This window comes from Amblyraja radiata, chromosome 43, assembly GCF_010909765.2.
Source record: "Amblyraja radiata isolate CabotCenter1 chromosome 43, sAmbRad1.1.pri, whole genome shotgun sequence".
NCBI lineage: Eukaryota > Metazoa > Chordata > Chondrichthyes > Rajiformes > Rajidae > Amblyraja > Amblyraja radiata.
Window position 1 is genome coordinate 12155449 of NC_045998.1, and position 7036 is coordinate 12162484.

Sequence of the window (7036 nt, forward strand, 5' to 3'; positions counted from 1 at the left end):
TATCTATCTATCTATCTATCTATCTATCTATACATCTATCTATCTATCTATCTATCTATCTATCTATCTATCTATCTATCTATCTATCTATCTATCTATCTATCTATCTATCTATCTATCTATCTATCTATCTATCTATCTATCTATCTATCTATCTATCTATCTATCTATCTATCTATCTATCTATCTATCTATCTGGACTACACGTCTTCCCACCCTGCCCCCTGTAAAGACTCCATCCCCTACTCCCAATTCCTCCGCCTACGCCGCATCAGTTCCCAGGATGAGACATTTCATACCAGGGCATCGGAAATGTCCTCGTTCTTCAGGGAACGGGGATTCCCCTCCGCCACCATAGATGAGGCTCACACCAGGGTCTCATCCATACCCCGTAACACTGCTCTCTCTCCCCATCCCCGCACACGCAACAAGGGCAGAGTCCCTCTGGTCCTCACCTTTCACCCCACCAGCCGGCAAATACAACACATAATCCTCCGCCATTTCCGCCACCTCCAACGTGACCCCACCACTCGCCACATCTTCCCATCTCCCCCAATGTCTGCCTTCCGCAAAGACCGCTCCCTCCGCAACTCCCTCGTCAATTCTTCCCTTCCTTCCCGCACCACCCCCTCCCCGGGCACTTTCCGTTGCAACCGCAAGAAATGCAACACCTGTCCCTTCACCTCCCCCCTCGACTCCATCCAAGGTCCCAAGCAGTCGTTCCAGGTGCGACAAAGGTGCACCTGTATCTCCTACAACCTCATCTACTGCATCCGCTGCTCTAGATGTCAGCTGATTTACATCGGTGAGACCAAGCGTAGGTTGGGCGATCGTTTCGCCGAACACCTCCGCTCAGTCCGCAATAACCTACCTGACCTCCCGGTGGCTCAGCACTTCAATTCCCCCTCCCATTCCCAATCCGACCTCTCTGTCCTGGGTCTCCTCCATTGCCAGAGTGAGCAACAGCGGAAATTGGAGGAACAGCACCTCATATTCCGTCTGGGGACCTTGCGTCCTTATGGCATTAACATAGAATTCTGCCAATTTGGCTAGCCCTTGCTGTCTCCTCCCCTTCCTTAACCCTCTAGCTGTCTCCTCCCACCCTCCCATCCGCCCGCCCTCGGGCTCCTCCTCCTCCTCCCCTTTTCGTTCTTTCTTTCCCCCACCCCCCATCAGTCTGAAGAAGGGTTTCGGCCCGAAACGTCGCCTATTTCCTTCGCTCCATAGATGCTGCTGCACCCGCTGAGTTTCCCCAGCAATTTTGTGTACCTTATCTATCTATCTATCTATCTATCTATCTATCTATCTATCTATCTATCTATCTATCTATCTATCTATCTATCTATCTATCTATCTATCTATCTATCTATCTATCTATCTATCTATCTATCTATCTATCTATCTATCTATCTATCTATCTATCTATCTATCTATCTCTCTTTCTCTCTATCTCTCTATCTATCTATCTATCTATCTATCTATATCTATCTATCTATCTATCTATCTATCTATCTATCTATCTATCTATCTATCTATCTATCTATCTATCTATCTATCTATCTATCTATCTATCTATCTATCTATCTATCTGGACTACACGTCTTCCCACCCTGCCCCCTGTAAAGACTCCATCCCCTACTCCCAATTCCTCCGCCTACGCCGCATCTGTTCCCAGGATGAGACATTTCATACCAGGGCATCGGAAATGTCCTCGTTCTTCAGGGAACGGGGATTCCCCTCCGCCACCATAGATGAGGCTCACACCAGGGTCTCATCCATACCCCGTAACACTGCTCTCTCTCCCCATCCCCGCACACGCAACAAGGGCAGAGTCCCTCTGGTCCTCACCTTTCACCCCACCAGCCGGCAAATACAACACATAATCCTCCGCCATTTCCGCCACCTCCAACGTGACCCCACCACTCGCCACATCTTCCCATCTCCCCAATGTCTGCCTTCCGCAAAGACCGCTCCCTCCGCAACTCCCTCGTCAATTCTTCCCTTCCCTCCCGCACCACCCCCTCCCCGGGCACTTTCCGTTGCAACCGCAAGAAATGCAACACCTGTCCCTTCACCTCCCCCCTCGACTCCATCCAAGGTCCCAAGCAGTCGTTCCAGGTGCGACAAAGGTTCACCTGTAGCTCCTTCAACCTCATCTACTGCATACGCTGCTCTAGATGTCAGCTGATTTACATCGGTGAGACCAAGCGTAGGTTGGGCGATCGTTTCGCCGAACACCTCCGCTCAGTCCGCAATAACCTACCTGACCTCCCGGTGGCTCAGCACTTCAACTCCCCCTCCCATTCCCAATCCGACCTCTCTGTCCTGGGTCTCCTCCATTGCCAGAGTGAGCAACAGCGGAAATTGGAGGAACAGCACCTCATATTCCGTCTGGGGACCTTGCGTCCTTATGGCATTAACATAGAATTCTCCCAATTTGGCTAGCCCTTGCTGTCTCCTCCCCTTCCTTAACCCTCTAGCTGTCTCCTCCCACCCTCCCATCCGCCCGCCCTCGGGCTCCTCCTCCTCCTCCCCTTTTCCTTCTTTCTTTCCCCCCCCCCCCATCAGGCTGAAGAAGGGTTTCGGCCCGAAACGTCGCCTATTTCCTTCGCTCCATAGATGCTGCTGCACCCGCTGAGTTTCCCCAGCAATTTTGTGTACCTTATCTATCTATCTATCTATCTATCTATCTATCTATCTATCTATCTATCTATCTATCTATCTATCTATCTATCTATCTATCTATCTATCTATCTATCTATCTATCTATCTATCTATCTATCTATCTATCTATCTATCTATCTATCTATCTATCTATCTATCTATCTATCTATCTATCTATCTCTCGTACAGTCGGCGCCCACGATCATCAGACCCCCCCTGTCCCACCCGGGATTTCCGCCCATTTGGGGTGTGGGCGAGACGAGGTGAGAGAAAGAGAGAGCGTTAGGTGAGGATGAGATGGAGCGTGAGGGAGGGGGGGGGGGGGGGTGGAAGGGAAGAGAGTCGTTGCGAATGAGGGAGAATGGGAAGGGGAGGTGAGAAAAATTGTGGAGAGGGTGACAGAGACGGGGAGAGGGGGTAGGGGGCGGTGGGGAGGGGTGACAGAGACGGGATGGGGTTTAATATCTCACCTATCCCCCACTAGTGGTTAGCGGCGACCAGCTTCAGTGTTTGGACGCCCCGGTTCTGAGTGACGCGGACTGTTCCGGTTCCTACCCGGGAATGATCACTGACAACATGATGTGTCTCGGTTATTTGGAGGGAGGCCGCCACACCTGCCAGGTACAGACCACTCCCCCCTCTGCCTGTATCTCCCCCTCTCCTCTATATCTTTCTCCCCGCTCGCTCCCACCGACAGCGCGGAAACAGGTCCCACGGCCAACTGAAGATGTTGCCAGGACCAGAGGGTGTGAGCTACAGGGAGAGGTTGGGGGCAGGGCTGGGACTCTATTCCATGGAGCGCAGGAGGATGAGGGGCGATCTTATAGAGGTGTACAAAATCACCAGGGGAATAGATCGGGTAGACGCACAGAGTCTCTTGCCCAGAGTAGGGGAATCGAGGACCAGAGGACATAGGTTTAAGGTGAGGGGGAAAAAGATTTAACAGGAATCCGAGCGGCACCTTTTCCACACAGGTGGGTGTATGGAACGAGCTGCCGGAGGAGGTAGTTGAGGCTTGGACTATCGCAACGTTTAAGAAACACTTGGACAGGTACATGGATAGGATAGGTTTGGAGGGATATGGGCCAAACGCGGGCAAGTGGGACTAAGGATACCAGAGCAAGAGCAAGATGGTCCAGTCGGCAAAAAAGCCGTAGCAGGCATAGGGAAATTTTCCAGCGCCATCTTGGGAATCGGCTTCCTTCATGGCGTCCACATCTACAAGTGTAGCGTGCTATTCTGCTATAAATTGCTCGAATAGTCTTTGGGTGGGACTAGTGTAGATGGCGGAAGTTGGTCGGTGTGGGCACGTAGGGCCGAAGGGCCTGTTTCCCCGCTGTATCGCTCTGAGATTCCAACTAACGTCCTCTCACGTGTGCTCTTGTGACAGGGTGATTCTGGTGTGTACACTCGCCGGTGATGGCCTCACGGAGTGCTCGTGGGGGTACGGCTGTGCGGACAGGGACCATCCCGGTGTGTACACTCGCGTCTGCCACTAAGTCTCCTGGATCCACAACACCATCGCGGCAAACTGAGCCCGTGACCCCGGCCCCCGCGCCAGGTCTCCGCCTCTCACTCTCTGTACAACTGGGAAACTATCAATAAAATGTTTTCAATGAAGAATGGTTTCTGTTTGTAAACAATAGACAATACACAATAGGTGCAGGAGTAGGCCATTCGGCCCTTCGAGCCAGCACCGCCTTTCAATGTGATAATGGCTGATCATCCACAATCAGTACGCCGTTCCTGCTTTCTTTAAGAGCCCTATTTAGCTGTCTCTTGAAAGCCTCCAGAGAACCGGCCTCCGCCGCTCTCTGAGGCAGAGAATTCCACAGGCACACAACTCTCTGGGTGGAAAAGTGTTTCCTCGTCTCCGTTCTAAATTGCTTACTCCTAATTCTTAAACTGTGGCCCCTGGTTCTGGACTCCCACAACATCGGGAACATGTTTCCTGCCTTTAGTGTGTCCAAACCCTGAACAATCTTTTGTGTTTCAATAAGATCCCCTCTCATTTTTCTAAACTCCAGAGTGTGCATGCCCAGCCGTTCCATTCTCTCAGCATCTGACAGTCCCGCCATCCCAGGAATTAACCTTGTAAACCTACGCCGCACTTCCTTAATAGCAAGAATGTCCTTCCGCAAATTACAGGACCAAAACTGCACACATTAGTCCAGGTGTGGTCTCACTAGGGCTCTGTGCAACTGCAGAAAGACATCTTTGCTCCTATACTCGATTCATCTTGTTATAAAGGCCAACATGCCACTCGCCTTCTTCACTGCCTGCTGTACCTGCATGATTACTTTCATAGACTGATGAACAACGACCCCCAGATCCCGTTGTACTTCCCTTTTCCCCAACTTGACGCCATTTAGATAATAATCTGCCTTCCTGTTTTGATACCAAAGTGGATAACCTCACATTTATCCGCATTAAACTTCATCCGCCATGCATCTGTCCACTCCCCCAACCTGTCCAAGTCACCCTACATTCTCATTGCATCCTCCTCACAGTTCACACTGCCACCCAGCGTTGTGTCATCTGCAAATTTGCTAATGTTACTTTAAATCTCTTCATCCAAATCATTGATGTACATTGTAAATAGCTGCGGTCCCAGCACCGAGCCTTGCGGTACTCCACTAGTCACTGTCTGCCATTCTGAAAGGGACCCGTTAATCCCTACTCTTTGTTTCCTGTCAGCCAACGATTTTTCTATCCATGTCACCACTCTACCCCCAATACCATGTGCCTTAATTTTGCACACCAATCTCCTATGTGGGACCTCATCAAATGCTTTATGAAAGTCCAGATACACTACATCCACTGGCTCTCCCTTGTCCATTTTCGTAGTTACATGGTAAAAAAATTCCAGAAGATTGGTCAAGCATGATTTCCCCTTCGTAAATCCACGCCGACTCCGAACGATCCTGTTACTGCAATCCAAATGTGCGGCTATTTCATCTTTTATAATTGACTCCAGCATTTCCCCACCGATGTCAGGCGAACTGATCTACAATTCCCTATTTTCTCTCTCCTGCTTTTCTTATAAAGTGGGATAACATTAGCTACCCTCCAATCCACAGGAACTGCACCTGAGTATAGAACATTGGAAAATTATCACCAATGCATCCACACTTTCCTGAGCCACTTCATTAAGTACCCTGGGATGCAGACAAATCGGGCCCTGGGGATTTATCAGCCTTCAGTTCCGTCAGTCTACCCAACACCATTTCCTGCCTAATGTGGATTTCCTCCGTCACCCCAGATCCTCTGGCCACTACTATATCAGCCGCTCCGGTTCCTCTCCCCCCTGAGAGTCGTGGGGAAATGAAATGAGAGATATAGACGGTCATGTGGAGAGACACAGAAAATGATAGTAAAATATATGCAAAAAAGTGAGAATGATATGGAAAAGAGGCCAATGTTGATTGTGGGCGAGGTGACAAGTGTTTGACAACCGGTACATCAGGTGGGTCCAGCTGGACTGAGCGAAGGTGTTCTGAGAGTTTTAGCTCAAGTGTTGAGTTTAGAGTTTGAGTTTAGTTTAAATTAGTTTTTTCTCTGTAAACCCCTCCCCTCTCCACTCCCCCTCCCTTTCCTCACCACCTTCCCTCCCTCTCCTCATCCCCTCTCGCTCCTCCCTCCTTCTTTCCCTCCTCCCATTCCCCGTCCCTCTCTCTCCCTCCCCGACCTCACCCAGGGCCAGCCACGGGCTTGGAAGAACACAGGTGCGGTCGCTCGCCAAAGGCATCCGCGCCCCGAGCCCCACACAACATGAAGACTGTTAGGTCTGTGATATAATTAGCATATGTAATTAGTACATGTGATGTCTTGTGATGTCTTGTGCAAGTACGCATGTGCGAAAGAGACTCAAGCTGGCGTCCCGGAATAAAGAAGCTTGTTAGATTACACGCGTGTCCGAGCCTTATTAAAGTCTGTTCCAAGCATCCAAATACACACCAATTGGCGACGAGGATAAAAGAACGAAAAAGATAAGAACAAGAACAGCCAATAAAAATTGAAAACAAGTTAAAAATAGAAGTAATATTTGGAAACAAAGTGGAACCGGCACCAAGCCAAAAGATTTGGCGCCAAATGGTTTTCAATTGGCGCCCAAAAGAAAAAAAAGTCGGAACGGGAAGCAATAGCTCAGAGAAGAGCGCAGGGAAGACGAGCAGGGCAGTAATGCCCCTGTCCCACTTAGGAAACCTGAACGGAAACCTCTGGAGACTTTGCACCCCAACCAAGGTATCCATGCGGTTCCCGGAGGTTCTCGGAGGTTTTTGTCAGTCTTCCTACCTGCTTCCACTACCTGCAACCTCCGGCAACCACCTGCAACCTCCAGGAACCGCACAAAAACCTTGGGTGGGGCGCA

General features: G+C 50.0%; 1 pseudogene; it reads left to right on the forward strand.

The window, feature by feature from the left end:
* LOC116968046 overlaps positions 1 to 4279 on the forward strand; it is a 12388-nt pseudogene extending 8109 nt beyond the window's left edge.
* The last annotated feature ends 2757 nt before the right edge of the window (positions 4280 to 7036 follow it).